General features: G+C 46.6%; 1 long non-coding RNA gene across 1 annotated transcript in view; it reads left to right on the plus strand.

Annotated features, from left to right (window-relative positions):
- Nucleotides 1-11,493, plus strand: part of LOC144381291 (uncharacterized) — a 49,736-nt gene extending 38,243 nt beyond the window's left edge. The window contains exons 2-4 of the long non-coding RNA XR_013446200.1: nucleotides 8,524-8,628; nucleotides 8,971-9,169; nucleotides 10,632-11,493. This is a non-coding gene — a long non-coding RNA (uncharacterized LOC144381291). The remainder of the gene's footprint in view (nucleotides 1-8,523; nucleotides 8,629-8,970; nucleotides 9,170-10,631) is intronic.
- The last annotated feature ends 6,875 nt before the right edge of the window (nucleotides 11,494-18,368 follow it).

Below are 18,368 nucleotides of genomic sequence, written 5' to 3' on the forward strand. Positions count from 1 at the left end.
CCTCAGGTCGCACCACATAATGCAAAGCCTAATTTGACTTTCAGGCTGATGTCAACATTTTGTTACCTTGCTGAGAAGCCCAGCTTGAAGACTACATTAATTTACATTTGCCTGTGTTCCAACCATGCATTCCAGCTCACAGCCTGGGAGCAGACCCTGAGGTAGGCATTTCCTGGATGGAGGAAACCCCCTTCCTGGTGTGCAGGAGACTGGGTGTGCTCTCAGGGCTGTCTGGGAGAAGTTCCTCCAGCTCACCTTGTAGGGTAAACCCATTTAGAATCAGAGAGCCAACCACGAAAGGAAGATCCTCCTTCTGTCTTTCTCTCACCATGAGGTGATGGCGTGGTGATGCGGACAGCATGGTTATGGGCTCCCCAGTTTAAGGACCACCCTTTCTCAAAGTTAAAATCATTTTCCACATACGGCCAGACCAGCATGTGGGGGAACAGGATTCCTGCCAAGCTGGTCACAGGGGGAGCTCGCTGGGTTCAGTCGCTGGGACACCAACCCAGGTTTGCCTTCCATGCAGAAGTGAAGGTGTGCGCACTTCTAGTCCTTGGCTCCCCACCTGTGAACTTTGTGTGGGCATGGGTGACAGGGAAGGATGTGGAGTTAAGGGGTGCACTGTTGCCCACGCCTGCCCCTCTCTCCCTGTCCCAGCTTTGGTTTTGATTGCTGCCCTCCGTCTCCCTGTCCCTTGAACACTGTCCTCATGGCCTTGTCTCTTCTCGCCTGCTTCTCTTCCTGCTCTTGAGCACCAACAGCACGGACAGCTTCTTCCTTTGTGCATCATGGTCTAACTTTATTATTTTTATTCCCATCATTTTTTCATGCAGCTGCCTCTATCCCTGAGCTGTGAGTCCCTCCCTGTGAGGCTCTGGGTCCTATTTAACTCAGCAGCCTCAGGATCCAGCACAGTGCTTGGGGCCCGCAGGGCTCACCGAATAGATGGATGAATTTATAAATATTCCGCTGCTTCCATTCTTCAAGGCCCACCTCACCTTTTTTTTTTTTTTTTTAAAGATTCATTTAGGGGCGCCTGGGTGGCTCAGTCGTTAAGCGTCTGCCTTTGGCTTGGGTCATGGTCCCAGGGTCCTGGGATCGAGCCCCACATCGGGCTCCCTGCTGGGCAGGAAGCCTGCTTCTCCGTCTCCCACTCCCCCTGCTTGTGTTCCCGCTCTCACTGTGTCTCTCTCTGTCAAATAAATAAAAAAAATCTTTAAAAAAAAAAGATTCATTTACTTATTTTAGAGAAAAAGAGAGAGCGTGAGTTGGGGGGAGGGGAAGAGGGAGAGAGAATCTCAAGCAGACTTCTTGCTGAGCATGGAGGCTGGTGTGGGGCTTGATCTCACCATCCTGAGCTGAAACCAAGAGTCAGATGCTTAACCAACTGAGCCACCCAGGCGCCCCATGGCCCACTTCACTTTCTATTGCCTCTTGCCCGATTTCTTCCAGACCAATGATCTCTGCATTCTTGTCATTTATTCAACAAACATTTATTGAGCACCTAATATAGTATTTGGTGCTATGAATAAATTTGACTAGATTTCTGTCCTCAAGAAATTTTATGAATAGTTGAGAATAGAGGCAGGTTAATCAGCGGTTAAGTGAGATAGATGCTATTACAGAGAAACAGTTGCAGAATAATAAAGGCCGTTTTTAATAACCTTTGAAAATTTATTTTAGTGAAGGTTTTATCACTTTGGTGCTAGAATAAAATTTTAATGGAGCTGAATGTAAAACCCTGAATTTGCTATTCTGTTGCATCATAGATTAAACGTATTTTTTCTAAATTAGAAAATAATGTGCTCATTATAGAAATTCAGAAAAACATAAAAGTATAAAGGAGAAATAAAATTATTAACCTACACTCAGAGATAACTACTGTTAACCTTTTGGTGTATGTTCTTCCAGACTCTTTATCATCTCTCTGTAACTGTCTTTTTTTTTTTTTGGAAAGACAAAACATAAAACTGGTATCCTGAAAGTTTCATTCTTTTTTCTTTTATTATGAACACTTTATCATGAAATATTATGAAAAATATGATTATCAGTAACTATGCAATATGACTGTGCCTGATTAAAATGAAAACTATTCTTATTGCTTTGGCTTTAGACTGTTTTCAATTTCTCTTTATTATAATTAGCAGGAAAATCTTTGTACAAAGTCGTGTGTTATTTACTTGCTTTTTTCCTTTTGGGGTATTCATCTTTTCCCTATTGATTTTATAAAGCCCCTTTACATATTAAGCACATCCGTCTTCTGACATAGGTATTAAAAATGTATTTCCTGTTTGTCTTTTGTCTTTTAATTTTGCTTAGTATCAGTACTTGAAAGCTAAATCTTTGAGGACTTTGACTCTCTCATCTGAGAAAAGAGGAAACTAAAACCAACATATTGAAGTGATTCTCAAGTAGCCCATAGGGGTGGGAGCAGAGCATGCCTAGAACCCAGGACTCTGGGCTCTCAATGTTTCCTTCAGGAATGCACCCCCACTGACTGTATATCACTGTTCTTTGCTTTCCAATGGTGTCATTTGTGTTGGTTTTGCGTTCCTATATGGAGGGCAGTCCTTCTTACCCCTGTTCTCTACCCCATCTAGTCCCCACCCAACTCGCTTCCCCTTACTTGGCCCAACTGCTAGCAGTTTGGTAGTTGTTTAATATATACTTGTTTGTAAGTACACTGGGCTTTTAAACAAAAATTTTATTTGTTTGAGAGAGAGAGAGAGAGTACAAGTGAGAGGGGCAGAGAGAGAGGGAGAGAGAATCTGAAGCAGACGCTGTGCTGAGTGCAAGCCCGGCACGGGGCTCCATCTCATGACCCTGAGATCATGACCTGAGTCGAAACCAAGAGTCGGCTGCTTAATCGATTGTCCCACCTAGGTGTCCCAGTGCACTGGGTTTTAAAGAGTTACCGATAATAATACAAAGTATCTCAACAAATCCGTGAAGAAGGCAAGGCCGTCACAGCCCTGTTTTCTAGAGGAGGAAGCTGACGATCAGAGAATCTGAGGGACTTGTTCAAGATCTTACAGCTCGACCATGGCAGAACCAGGACTGCAGTGAAGTTCTTTTGACTTGAGACTCTTAGTTCTCTCTGCTATACTGAGCTCTCTTTCCCGTAGGCTCCCTTGCTCCTGCCCTACGTGGGACAAAAGGCTGGCTGTTGTTTTTTATGCTTGGATAGGTGGAAGAGGTAGAAGCTGGAGGCCTACTGGTCACCCCTTTCCGTACAGGGAGCCAGGATCATGGAGCTAGGTGTCGAATGGGTTTCTGGATTGAAAAATCTGAAACCCATGAAGAGGAGCCAATTTCATGGATATAAAACCTGCTCTAAACAGTCGCTCTCCGTTCTCCCCTTCACCAGCCCCTGGCACCACTAATCTCCTTTCTGTCTCTAGGGATGTACCTATTCTGGATATTTCTTATACATGGAATCACACAATATGTGACTTTGTGTCTGGCTTCTTTCATTTAGCACAAGGATTTCAAAGGATTATCCATGTTGTGGTATGTGTCAGTACTTTATTCCTTGTTATGCCAGAATAATATTCCATTGTATGGATTGTATGGAGATGCCACAATTTATTCACCATTTATCTGTTGATGGAGGTTTGGGTCGTTTCCACTGAGCCTGTGTTTTGAGGACAAGGATCCTAGGGCCAGAATCACTGGGTTGTCCTAAAAATCAACCTTATCTAGATCTTATTTGAAAATACTTTTCTCCAGGTAAGAAGGAGGAACTCCTCTTGGTTCTTCAAGCGGGCTCCAGGTGGACGTTCTGAGGGCTCAGCTGAGGAGTGGAGGTGTCAATGCAGCGAAGGGGCTCCCTTTTTGGGAGTTCCTAGGTCCCTGGTGTGGGTAGCCGAAGCGACATGTGGAGACTGTGGGCTCCATCTGGGCCCAAGGCCGCCCTTCTGATCCCCGGCAGGCAGGACAGAAGCCGCCCACAGTCTTCTCTCTCCTCTACTTCGTTAACAGCTTCAATTAGCCCAGGAGCTGGAGATGTTTCATCAGCTGCCTGGATCAGCAGCAAAATTAAGCCGTCACGTTTATGAACTGCCTGGCGAGTTCTGGGAGGAACTCTGCATATTTTACATTTAATAACTTGCCTTTCGTTTTTATTTATAATGTTAATAATGATTTGGGGGGTGCTCTGGGAGAGCGCAGGAAGAGAGCGAGAGAGACTCTGACACAGATGGCGGGACCTGTGGCAGAGGGGTGACTGCTCTTAGCTCTGTTACCCTGCTCCTGACCCACACTCCCACCAGGTGTGAGGGGCAACACCTGCCCCCCCAACCCCACACCCCCGCGCCCCCGCACTAGGCAGCCGGAGCTTTGGGGGCCTTGCACACTGCTCTTTCTCTGGAGGCCAAATGGTCAGGAGCCAGGGAGGAGTCTTGCATGTGCTCGGCAGCCTCTCTGGGCCTGCAGTTACTGCCCCTGATGTGGCGCGTGGGATCCAGAGGCACTCAGCAGGCTTTAGGAGGGCCGGTCTGTATAGTGGGCTCCGTCTCCCCCCTCCTTCCCACCTCAGACGTGCCTCACTAGCTTCTCCTATGGTCTGTCCGTGTGTGGAACAGGAGTTAGATTGGGTGAAGGAAATAGTGTTTTTGCCCTAGGAAATGTTTCACAAAGTGCCTGTGTTATTGGAAAGTCCCTTAGCATCTTTCCAAACGAGTATTTTAGTGATTCCTTATTCTGGATATGAGAAAGAGAAGGTCCAGAGGGGCTGAGTGACCTTCCCAGGTGACTGGCTGGTGAACTGTAGCACTGGGGCGGGGGGGGGGGGTTGCACGGGAGGGGCACGGGTTTCCCATTTCAGGGTGGGATGGTGGAGAAGCTTGGCCTCTTAGGTCCGTCCAGCCTGGGCTCAGTTCCCAGCTCTGCTTCTGGCAGTTTGTATGAACTGGGCAAATTATTTTGCTTCTCTGAGTCTCAGGATGCTCCTCTGTACCATTGGGAAAATCATCAGAATCTCCATCTCACAGGATTGTTGGGTGATTTACCCAAGATCATGTTTGTGAAAGATTTTGTAAACTACAAGTTGCCATACAGATCATAATTATTGATTGCCTTCTACTGGGAAGCCCCCTCTGGCACACAGCCTTGTTGGGTGGACTCTAGATAAGGGGTTTGTAACTTTTTTTCAGAAAGGGCTAGTTAGTAATGATGTTAGGCTTGGCGCGCCTCTCGGTCTCTGCCGGAAAGACTCACCTGGGTAGGTGTAGCTGAAAGCAGCTTTTGACAATATATAATCGAATGGGCGTGGCTACGTGCCAATGAAACTTTATTTACAAACACAGGCTGTGGCCAGATTTGTCCTGCAGGTCATAACTTGTCAACTCCTGCTCCAAAGCAGCATGTCCCCAGGGCTAGGAGCACTGAATTCAAGAACGCAGGGCTGTCTGGAGGAGATATATGCATTGCCCCATAGTCTGGTTGCTTCACAAGAATGTTTTTTTTTTTTTTTTTTACCTGCAAATTTTCCCTACCAAGAATATAGTGTTAAAAGCTCAATTACCCATGGCCTCCTGAGGGCTCCTCCAAAGGGAATTGCCCAGACCTGGTCTCCATACTTCCATACTTCCCAGGGCTTGGCTCAGCTTATGCATAGAGAGAGGGAAAGAATCATTTTCACCTTAGCTGCCTTCATCTGTGATGAGCAAGGAAATGCCTCCAAATCAAAGATTTTTTGGTTGGAAAGACTGGTCCACTTTCCTCCATAGCTGGCTCTTGCCTGGAAGTTTCCGTTGCTACTGTCCTGGAGGATAAGGGGGGAGCAAAGGGCAAGGAAAAAGAATCCAGAAAACGCTAGTGATGGGGCAGAATGGCAGCCAATTGCTTTGAGCTCGGTGTCACCCCGACACCACATCTAATCTTCTCCACCACCTTACAAGGTAGACTGTGATTGTCATCTTACAAGTGGAGTAGCAGAGATCCAGACAGGTTAGTTACTGCCCACAGGAGTGGGAGGGGTGGGGAATCTAGATTCAGCCTGGTTTTATCTGATTCCCGAGCTTGTCATCTTCCCACTACGCCTCACTGCAAGGCAGATTTATTGGGGCTGCCAAACTCATCAGAAAAGCATCCACCTGCTCGGTGCATGCCCTCTTCCTGTGGGGCAAACATGAGATGGCGAATGGTTGACTGGGGAACAGGGTATACTGAAAACCAGGAATCCGAGTCTGAGCTCTTGCTCCTAAATTGCCTTTTGACCTTGGGCAAGTCACAGACACGTCCTGGGCCTCAGTTTCCTTATCCGGATACTGAAGTAGTCTTGCCAGCCCCTTCCAGCTCTGTGATCCTCAGAGCTTTCCTGCAAATAGCCTGTGGTGGCCAATACATTCTGTTTCTCCCTGTCTGGCTGCTCGACAGAAGAGAGGGAGGGAGGAGGCAGCAGGAAAGCAAGGTCAATCAATTCCAGCCCAGACTAAAGCCTAAGAGATAGGGCGTGGCGTGCTGAAGGATGATGGCTGGCAAAAATCATTAGAAGCATCTTTCAACAATCTATATGCCGTTATCGATCTTGTTATAGATCATCTTCCATTCCTCCCCTACCTTTCCTTCTTTTTTTTTTCCCCGAGATCTTCTGGATCAATACAGCAAGTGCATTGAGATTGTAGCAACACATTTAAAACCTTATAAAAGGTTATTTAGTTGCTAACAGTGCAGTGGTTTCTGCAAAGCCTGCCAAAAGGTTACAGCTTTTTGGGGATCATAAATTACAGACGACAGGAAAAAAGTAAGTGCGGTTTTCTTTATTGTCTCGATGATGGATGGACTCCTGAACAGGGCAGAAAATACATCATATCACCTTTAATGGGTGTGCATTTCTGCAGCCATAACTCACAATTTTAAAATAGAGAATGGTGAAATATGGCGTTGTATATTCCACTTGTGACATATTTATGAGTCCTTGCCTTCTTATAAATACAGTGATTGCTATTTCAAAGCACCATGTCAGGTATGAGCTGAGCACAAACAGCTGGCTCGGCTGAAAAATTATAGCCAGAGTGGACGTTTTCAAAAACTCTCTCTCGCAGCAGTAAATTTACAGTGTTTGCACTAACTGTTATTAAAACCAAATCCATATCTTGGCAACAGGAATCCATTGCTCAGTAACAGCTGGAGTGACAGTGTGCCCCAGCAGCTGCGGTGAGCTCTAAACTTGGCCGTGGAGCCCACGGAGGGGGGAAGGTCATGGGCCTCAGAGGGAGACCAGGGGGGGCGCCGTGGCCCCCCTGAACGCCGCATGTGGGCTTGCAGCTTCCAGCTCTTTCCCCAGGCCTGGCCAGGGAGCCTCTCCCGAGAGACTTCTCTGTCTAGGACCTGGTGCCGCTTACCCCCACTCCCTCCTCGCTCCCTCTCTCCACTGGGTGAGTCAAGCCAGTGTCTGGAGAGCGAAGCAGCCGGGCCGAAAACAGGGACACCTTCCTCACACAGCCCGTGGGAGGAGAGACAAAGGGCAGGGTCCAGCACAGTGGGACTGCGCTGGGGAGCTGGGGGTGCAACTGGGCTGTGGGTAAAAAAACCCACGGCGACTAAAAGGCTAGATGGTCGACGAAGTCATAACAATTTTCAAGTCAAGCAAAATGTGTCCGGCCCCAGTTATGAGCCAGGCCTAATTCTGAGGGCTGGAAATACTGAAAAAGGAACAGGACATCATTTTCACTCTCGGGAAGCTTCCAGTCCACAGACGGCCTGAGACTCAGCTACTGATACTACGCCTTGCCTATTTTTGTGTTTTATGCTTTCCCAGTTCTTTTCTTCTTTGATGTTCTATTTGGCTGTTTCAAGAAACTAAAGGAAACGTACAAGTGCATGGGCTAAACTCCAGATATTATGTTAAGTAAAAGGAGACAGCCTCTAAAGAATGCATGCCGTAGGATCAACTTATGTGAGGTTTACAAAGAGGCAAAACTGATCTGTGGGGAAAGAAGTCAGAATAGTCCTTCCTTTTGGCTGAGCGGGGGAGTGGAGGTGGAGACACAGTGGGAAGGGATGCAAGGGAGCCCTGCCGGGTGCTGGAAATGAATGGCTCTATAGCTTGGTTTGAGTGGAGATGACCCAGGGCATACGGAAGTTAAACCCATCACTGTAAACTTAAGGTTAGTGCCTTTACAAACTTCATATTTTTTTAAAAGATTTTATTTATGTATATGAGAGAGAGAGCATGAGCAGGGGGAGGGGCAGAGGGAGAAGCAGGCTCCCCGCTGAGCATAGAGCCCTGACACAGAGCTCGATCTCACCACCCCGAGATCATGACCTGAGCCGAAGTCACAGACGCTTAACCGACTGAGCCACCCAGGCCCCAAACAAGCTTTGTATTTGTAACACCTGGTTTTTTCCCCCTTACCCCATTCACAGTCACACACGGGCAGGCATTGGTAGCCTTGCTTTATATGTGGGGAGACCGAGGCAGAAGGTTGCCCAAGGACACACAGTTGGTTTCAGAGGAAACTCCAATTTCACTCTCAAGCCGATACCTCTTATTTCAATGACATTCTTGCGTTAGAGGTGAACTTCTCAGATCAGGCCTGGTCACCAAAGAGTGGTTCTCAGCCTCTTTCCGGCAGCAGTACATTTCCCCCCTTGCCAACCACCGTCACCAGGAATCTGGAGGTAAGGAGCCCAGAGGTTCTGCTCTATGCACAGTGGGTGAGGAGGGCACTCTGCTTCTACCGGCACCCACAGCAGCGCTCAGTCTCCAGCGAACAAGGTTTGAAAACCAATGGCCCAGTGATTTCCACCTCTGGCTTTGGCAACCTATTCGGAACATTCATATTGATATGAAGGGGTGGGTGTAAGATTCACACAAAGATTTGGGATTAATTATCTCTGCTCATTCATTTATTCTTTCTCTCCACATTTGCTGAGATCCTTGTTTGCTGGAAGGACGTATTTGCTACAACTGTGCGGGAGGCTGGGTCTTGAAGGTGGCCATGATGTGGTCCCTGTTTTCAGGAATCTGCAGATGAGTGGGGTGGGCACTGTGTTCATGCTGGCCACGAGGACAGACGGATTCTGCTGGAACATGGAGGAAGAGGACTTCATGGACGGGGTGATGTTGACCCGGGATCTTGAAGGACAAGTACAGATTCACCGGGGATAGTGCTGAGGGGATGGCAGCAGGAGGAAGAGAGTCCAGGGTGCTGGGAGCATGGTTTGCGAGGGAAGGGGGGCCTGGGAAACGTAGGGTGGGGCCATCTTTTGGAAGATGCTGTCGCCCTAAGGATTAGGCTCTATGTCAGTGAGAGAAGTCCTAGGAAGTTTTGCGCAGGGGAGGGGGGCGGTGAGGGACAGTGGTGATGGGCAGAGAGCTGCCCCCGTGAGGAACTTCTGAGTGGTGGTGATCTCAGGGGAGACTGCAAGCCCTAAGATTGTATCCACAACCAAATAATAATCAAACAACAACCACTATTCAAAAGGTTGGGAACTATTGGGAGGTCTAATCCAATATTGCTACCTACCCATACTTTTTTTTTCAGGGATGGGGAACTAGTTGATTTTAAGAGAAATATCTGTTCAATCATAAAACAAATACTTGCTTCTTGTAAGAAAATCAAACGATGCAGATAAGAATAAGTTTGAGATGCGCTCAAGGCCAACTTCGGCCTTGGTATTTGGTCCAAATCTGATATTTGGCGTCAGCTTTGGGTTTGGCCTTTGGAGGGCCAGATAGTTGATGCCAACTCCAACATCATTTCTGGCATCCCCAAACCTGTGTGTGATTGACGGTTGTGGGATTGCTTCGTATCTAATCACAACAACAGCGGTGCTATGAACAAGGCGTGGCATTCCCATTTATTAATAGCTGCACATTTGCTTTGAAAGAGAGGCAAGCCCTCTAGATGAAACTTGGAGTGGGAATCCCTTTTGCGCTTTATATGTTGAAATGTTATCTATCAGTTGAAGTACAAATGTGCATTTATTATTGTAAAAATGAAGTGCTACAGTAACCACGAGACTGGAAGTTATTAATTTTATGCACAAATTTATGAACTTTCGAATAGTTAAATAAATAGGGAAAGAGCTACCTGTGCAGGGTAGGAGACAATTGACTAGCTAGACGACTTTGGGAAAAAACCAGTATATCCTTATATCCTTTTCGGGAACCAACAATTTTATGAAAATGTAAAAAATAACAAGACAAAAAAGTAGGTTAGTGCTATGACCTGAATGTTTGTATTTCCCCCAAATTCATACATGGAGACCCTGACCCCCAGTGTGGTGGTTTTAGAGGTTAGGCCTCTGGGAGGTTCTTAGGGTCACCAGGGTGGGGCCCCATGTTGGGACGAGCGCCCCTTGTAAGGGCCCAGGGACCCGGCTCTCTCTTTGTGCTGAGTGAGGATACTGCAAGAGGGGCTGTCTGCAAACCAGGAGGAGGGCCCTTCTAAGACCTGGGATCTTCTGGCAACCCGCTCTAGGACTTCCAGCCTCCAGAACCGTGAGAAAGAAATGTTTGCTGTTTAAGTCTATGGTAATTTGTGATAGCAGTTGATGAAGATAATTAGATTGTCATTAAGTCTCATTTTTTAGAATTATTTGTTGTAATAACATTCATGACATTAAACAAAACAACCTTTCAGAACAGTTTTAACTTGGAAATGTTTACTTCTCTTTAGGCCACAAATCTTTCAAGAAAAAGCCTGATCTGCGAAGGCTGCACATCTCGTGAGGATGAATAAGAGACAGGACGGCTGCTTTACCACCTTAATGTTTCAAAAGGAAGAAACACACCAAAATCACGTACAGCATCTATGGTCAACGATCCTTGATGCGGACATAATAGAGAATATGAGAAGATCGAAGAAAAAGAGACAAGTGAGACACTCCCTTCAAAGCATGTTGCTTCTGCCCTACCTCGGTTGAAAGTGGCCATCTCCTCGGTGACATGAACGGGCAGCGACAGGGTGGCAGACGTCCCTCTAAGCTGATTGTCCAGAAACAGGCTTTCTGTACTCCATGTGAGCCCTCGAAATTTCACTGTAATCTTAATCAAAGTTGGGATAAAGTTGAAATATAAAATTACGTGTAGGGTTTGGCCTGAATTTTAACCCTTGACCGCTTGGCATTCAGGTAAAACGTACCTCTAAATATAATGCACCTCCAGATATAAATTGAAAATCTTTTCTGTCCCCAATGCCTAGTCTGTTTCTCTTAGGTAACCAACGAATCTAGTGTGTTTTCTTTCAGACTTGTGAAATATAGCTATAAACCACGCCCCCCCCCTTTTTTTTTGCCATGATGGGAATGTACTGTGGTTACTACTGTCCAATAATTGGCTATTTACCACTTAGTAATCTAATCTAAACATCTTTCCACGAGACTGCATATAGCTCTATTTTATGTTTTGTAATGACTGCCTATATTCCAAGAAATGGGTGTGGCATTATTTATTTAACCAATCTCCAGTTAAAGAACATTCAGACTATCCCCAGCTTTTATCCGTTGGAGGGAATGCTGCAATAAACATTTTGTACAGTATTTTGTATTTGTAAGTACTAATTATTTCCTTTATATATATATGTGTGTGTGTATATATGCATACGTACATTATATATGCATATAATTTTTATTATGTCTTGCCATATTGTCTTCCAGAAATATTGTATCAATTAATATTTCCGCCCACAGTGTTTATATATAAGAAGCCTGTTTCCCTCACCAACACTGAGCATGATCTGCCTTTTGAATCTTTGCCAACATGTTATATGAAAAATGGTCTCTTGATATTTTAATATGCTTCTTTTATTATTAGTGAGCTTGAACATCTTTCTGTATTTATTATTAGTGAGCTTGAACATCTTTCTGTATGTTTTTGCACTGATTACTTTTAATCACGGAGGAAATGATGTCATCCTAAGTGAAGGAGAAAACACTGACCTATGGGTGTGATAGTCTAGCTTTAGATGCTTCTCCATAGATGAAATGTGTGGTGGGTGCTTTGTACTGCTCCTTACAGCAGGTAAATCACTCTCGGTTCCTAATTTCAGGAACATTCCAGAACTTTCTCAGGTGCGAAAAGATGGAGCTCTGAAGAGGTCAACTGATTGGCCTAAGACATTACAGGTAAAAAAGTAGATCTGGGGTTTGATAGATTTTCTAAAGTTCAATCAATCTTCATTCCAGTGACCACACTGTGTCCGCTACTGACAAATTCAGATCTAGATTCTTGGGCTAACAGTTCTTAAATAGTGAACATCACTATCCTTATTGAACTCAGTCTTGTAAACACATGATCTCACTGACCCCTCATAACAAGTCTATGAAGGAAGAGCAGGTGCTTATCCACACGTACAGATGGGATGCTGACCGTGGTCACACAGGCAGGACCTAACGTCGAGGGCTCCCGAGGCCCCCGCTTATGACGTTCTACCACACAGCTCCTCATGCCCACTGGCACCACACCTGAAGAAACAGCCTCTCCATGGCTGCCCCACCGAACCCCCCCCAACTACAGGGCACCACGTGATGTTTATTCAAGGGAGACAAGACAGATCAGGCTGTGAATTAGGTCTGAGGGATGGTAGGTGTCGGCGTTCTGGGCAGGACAATTCTTAGCGCGGTATTGTCTCCTGCGTTGCCGGAGGCTTGGCGTCCCTGGTGCTTACTCTCTAAAGGCCAGTCGCATCCCTCAGGTACTCTGACAACCCAGACTCTATTCTCCGAATTTCCAAATGGCCCAGGAGGGGGTGGGCACGGCTTTGGTTGAGAACCCTGGACCAGGGAACCCCTGCCTGATGGTGGTACGTGTTTCTGTTGGCTGATGGATATGTGTTGTGTCTGGTAAGACTGCAAGTTTTAGGCTCAAGCCCCTGGCACAGGCTAGGGTTTGAAGAATGTTCTGCGCAGGTAACGTGGTATTCCTGGGCCTTTCTTTGGGGGTGACCGACGATCAGCTGGCTGATCGTCAATCACCCCTGGAGCTCCTGCTGCAGCTTCTGTCTGCAGACAGTCAATAAATGTCAATACTCGCTCCTGACAGATGTCTGGGTGTCTGCCGTCCTGGGCTGGGCTGTAGCCCACAGCAACTACTTTTCCAGGCCCACATTTTCATTCCTTTTGATTGCAAAGGCAGAGGCGGCAGGGGAAACACCAGCCCACGGTCACTTTGCTATAGGGAAGATTTTCAAAGGGTTGGAACCCAAGCTCCTTTGAAAGCCAGCCTGGCCCAGTTCTCCTGGCCATGGGAGCAGGCCCACTAGTTCACCGGGGCCCCTTCTGCCAAACCCGTGGCATGCCCAGGGCTACTGGGTGAGTTCAGGATCCATCCAGGAAGAGCTGGGGCCTCTGGAGTGCAATCAGAACTTCAGGAAACTCAGTGAGGGAAAGGCCGTGAATGGCTACTTGGGGTTTGGCTCCTGGCCTGACCTGCCTCCAGCCAGCCGGCCATGCCCAGCACACTGACTCCGCGGGCCCTCTTTCCTGGGTCGTGGGGGCAGCCCAGCAGCAGCTGCAGCAATATTTAAAACGTTGCCTGTCTCCAATTCGCCCAGTGAAGAGAGTTGGTCCTGGGCAGTCGGACCATGTGGGCCACGCAAGGCAATCCTGGAAACAGGATGTTCTTTATAGCTGCCAGCTTTGTAACACAAGGGACAGTGTTCTGAGTCCCCCTTCCTCTGTGTAAATAGCAGTCTCTTTCACCTTGGTTGTTGTTTAGGGCTAGACTGTGAACAAGAAAGCTCACTGTTAAAAAGCAATTGCTTTTTGCATTGATCCACACCCCACGTATTATAAATACACTGTAGGCCTCCCTCACCCCAGGGCAGGCTCCTGCCCCTGGAGGGTGCATGGTGATGGGGGGTGAGGGAACTCTTAATGGGTTCCTGGTGGTTTTGCTTTTCTGCTGCTGGGAGAAATCTGGGCAGAGAATTTTCTGGTCTGAGGCAGAGCTCTGAGGTGCTCTGGGGGAGCAGTGGGGAATTTGTGGGACCTTCCCGTCCCTTTTCTGGACAGGCCTTCATCCTGGACCTGTGGGGTGTGTGTGCTCACTGCCCATCTTCTGGAACATGCCTTCTGACTGCTGTGCCCTGTGGCTTCGCTCAAGAGCACAGTGGCTCCTTTGTTAGCTGCAGATATTGGCTTCCTGGGGGCAGCATTTGCGTCTAGGGAGAGAAGTAACAAAGGATGTTAGGGTTGCATCCTTTATGCAGAGCCCACTTGCTCTCCATTAACTTTGCAATGTTCTTAATGCAAACCTGGGCCGCAACCAAACTGGGTAAGTCCTCTGAAGGGGTTAAACCTTACTGACTGGGAGAGCTGACTGACGGATACTCTGTCTAAGCACAGTGTGTTACAGATGCATGGACGGATCTGCAGAAATCCACCGACGTTCAGCATGGAAGCAACCAGACTTGGGTTAACGTGTCCTTTAGTTGGCTGTCTTGGAACCCTATTGCTCTCTGGCTCCAAGGTTTCTCGAGAATCTTGATGACACATTTCAGGTGTTCCGACAGAGCATGGTGTGGTTTATGGGGTGGAGTGTGATGGGGTGGAAAGAGCTTGGGATTTGGACTCAACCAACCCGAGACCAATAACAGGAGGCCACCACTTAGCCCCTGGGCAAATGGCCTGAGTTTTGATTTCCTTGTCTCTCAAAGCGGGGGAGGGGGTGGATAATAATACCTTCCCTGAAATGATTGCCCGGAGAATCAAGACAGACATGTGAAAAGACTTTAGAGCCTGTAAAATGCTCTCCATGTGTCGTCTTTATCATTCTCTGCTCTTAGAAGATGAACTTTAAAAGTCTCTTTCAACCGCGATGAATTCTGTGATGTTAAACTCTTCTTGGGACAAAGCTCTCTGTTCTTTTTTTCCCATGGGATACCACAAACTCAAGAGGTACATGGAGTCCAGGTGCAACCCAGTGAGTTGACGCTCTGTCCTTTTTTGATTCAGTGCAATTTTACATTTTCTCTCTCTCTTTCTTCCCTTTGTTTTTGTTGTTTTTGTTTTAAGTTGAACCTAACCGATCCTTAAAGCGACAGTGGCTCTGGGAAGAGCAGTTATGGGACAGGGGCCCAAGCCTCGATAGTCAGACATGAGGTCAGCAGCACAAGAGCTGTCTGGGCAGGCTGTTGGAAGGGGGGCCGCCTGGGTTTGGTGCCTTCCTGATGAGGTGTTGCTGCAGGAATGACTTATATACGCAAGGCAAAAGAATTGAGTGTTGAGTTTGGCCAATGCCCACTAGAGAGCTGTCATTACATCAAGGTTAGTTCATGACTCAAAGGATGTCTTGAATATCAATAGTTTCTTCTTTCTGTGAGGTGGAAGGCATATTTTATCAGTCTTGCCAGGAAAGGGGGTAGCGTTGAGGTTTTGATACATAGATGGAAGCATCAGAGTATCATAGAAAAGACTACTGACCTTGGAGTCTTAAAATCTGGGTGAACTTGCACACCACTAACTAACTACCTGTGTGACTTTGTGGAAATCACTTAACCTCTCTGGTCCACAGGAGTCATATACACGTATGAAAGACAATAAGGTTTGGGGATAGTTGCGTGTATCACATTGTACAGTAATTACCTTTTAAACAATGAATATTTAAAAAACTGATGTGTAATATGCATTCAGAAAACTGCCCAGAGCATAAGCATAGAGCTTGATGAACTATCCCAACGGGAACCCACTCATGTAACCACCACCCAGATGAAGAACTAGAATATCACCAGAAGCCCAGAAACCCCTTTGCCTTCTCCCTGCCACTCCCCAGTCTCCTCCTCCAAAACGACCACGATCCTGTCTACTAACACCATAGATTAGTTTTGCCCGTTGTTGTACTTTAGAAAACGAAATCATACCACATGGACTTTTTTGGTGTCTGGCTTGTTTGGCTCGTGAGATTCATCCCTGTTGCGGCACGTAGTGGTAGTGTATCTCTTTGTTTTGCTATATACTATTTCACGGTACGATTATAGCCTGATGTGTCCACCTGCTACTGATGGAGATTTGGGTCGTTTCTAGTTTTTGGCACTTCTGCCTGGTGTTCTGTTGCCTGGATCTCTGTCTGGCACACACTTAAGGGTGGGATTGCCAAGTCCTATAGAAAGTATACGGCTCCGCTTTCATAGGTATTGTCATGGAGTTTTATATAACTTCCTCCCCCCGCCAGCAGTGCGCAAGCTTCTGCTTCTCCTGTCTTCCCACACTGGGTCCTGGCGGTCTTTTCTTTTTGCCTTTCTGATGAAGCACAGTGCTGTCTCATGGTGTTTTCTCGTTCGCATTTCCCCAGTGGCTGCTGAGGTTAAGCACATTTCTGTACATTCGTAAGCCATTTACAAATCCTCTTTTGTGAAGTGCTGGTTTAAGTCTTTTGGTCATTTTTCTGTTGCACTGAGAAAAATCTGTGAGAGTTCTTCTTATATTTTAACTGCAATATATTGTTGGATATATTTATTTATTTATTTATTTAAAAAAGATTTTATTTATTTATTTGAGAGAGGATGAGATAAAGAGAGAGCATGAGAGGGGGGAGGGTCGGAGGGAGAAGCAGACTCCCTGTTGAGCAGGGCGTGATGCGGGACTTGATCCTGGGACTCCAGGATCATGACCTGAGCCGAAGGCAGTCGCTTAACCAACTGAGCCACCCAGGCACCCCTGGATATATTTATTGTACATGCCTTCTCCTACGCTGTGGCTTGCATTTTCACCCTCTTACTATTATATTATCACGAACAGAAGTTTCCAATTTTGACATAGTTCAATCTATCAACACTTTCTCTTATTGTTCATGCCTTTTTTTGTGTGGGACTTATGAAATCTTTGGGGTGCGTGATGAGCATCCTGGGGAAGACTCAAGATAGCCGCGTGCCTGTCAGGACACCCCCAGTCCAATCCCAAGATGCTTGTGGAGTGCCCCTGAGCTTGCAGGTAAGACAGGTTCTGGCTGATTTGAAGACCCTGCTGGCGGATCAAGGCTCCTGACTGGAATCAGGGGCTCACTTAATGGTACCCAGGGCTTATGGTTTCCAGGGACCATGTTATTTGTTGTCCTGATTATGGGAAGAGATAGCATTAGTTGGCAGTTTCCTGAAGACTATGTTTCTAGAACCTGTGTGGAAATAAAATATCTGACTCGGTTTATGGTCCTTGGTATAGGAATTAGACACGGGAGCTTCTTGTTGGCCCTTCTCAGGGGATCTATGGTCCTCCCAAGGCCTTGCTGAGTGAGCAGGGTTCATGTGACCCTTCTTTCCTTGTCACCAATGATTGGGCCAGATGTTGACATGGGAGCCAGGAGTAGCCTGACTATGGGCTGGCCAGAGAACAATCAACAGCTTCTGTGGATTGGGACACAATGTTCTTCTCAGCCAATAAGATTCCTTCTTTGGGGAATCTGAACCAGGGATGAGAAGGACGTTGTGGGCTGATGCTGGGCACGTGTACTGAAAGGCCACGTAGAGGTGGGATAAGGGCAGCCATTTTGGGACTATGTACTTGCTGAGTGTATAAGGAACTGGGACTCAGAGAAGCCAGTCAGGAGGGAGAGGGGGAGGGTGGGGGCACCCAGACGAGCAGAGAAATCATGGGCGATTAAAGAGAGCTGGAGAGCAAATCCCTGGTTCCTGTCCTTCTTGAGGTCTGATTCAATACTTCCTGGTTTCCCTCAGGGCCTCCGTGTACCCTTGCAATAACCCCAACCTTTTATTTGAGCTTGTTTGAGTGGTTTCTGATCCTTGCAATCAAAAGAGTTTGGGACTAAGTCCAGATCAAAGGTGAGACAAAAAGAAAAGAAAAGATTTATGGGCTGTATTTCATTCAATAAACTTTATAGAATTCTAGTAAAAATTGATTCCCTTACAATTTAGATAGCCTATCTTATTGACTAGAATTATGTCCGTGAGAATCGTGGTGCTGCTCTTTCGCCATTAAGATGTTAATTCTGGAAAAGTGGGCAAAGGGGTGGCTTGGAGGCAGCTTCCTGCCCTTCATCCTGTAATTACAGCATGGCCCCACCGTGAAGCTGGGGTGGGGGCAGAGACACCTGAGATCCCTAGTCTGCAGAGTCCTCACCTCTGGGCAGGGGCACTGTACCTCAAGGTGCTTCAGAGTTTGTTTGGGTTTGAAAGCGGTTACAACCTAAATGGCCAATAGTAGAATGGTTAAATAAATTAGTGGTCTCCAACTGAGGGAGTGTTTATGGAGTCATTAAAGGTGATGTCATTAACGAAGCTTTTAATGATATGGGAAATTAATTGTGTAATAATATGTAACATTAACTGGAAAACAGATGTAAAATGTTTTATACAGGTTGATCTCAACTATGTTAAGATAAACAAGTGGGAACAGTTAACAGTAGTCACACACACCCCTCACCCACACACACATACGCATACTAGTTACACCTATATTTGCCT

This window comes from Halichoerus grypus, chromosome 3 (genome assembly GCF_964656455.1).
Source record: "Halichoerus grypus chromosome 3, mHalGry1.hap1.1, whole genome shotgun sequence".
Classification (NCBI taxonomy): Eukaryota; Metazoa; Chordata; class Mammalia; order Carnivora; family Phocidae; genus Halichoerus; species Halichoerus grypus.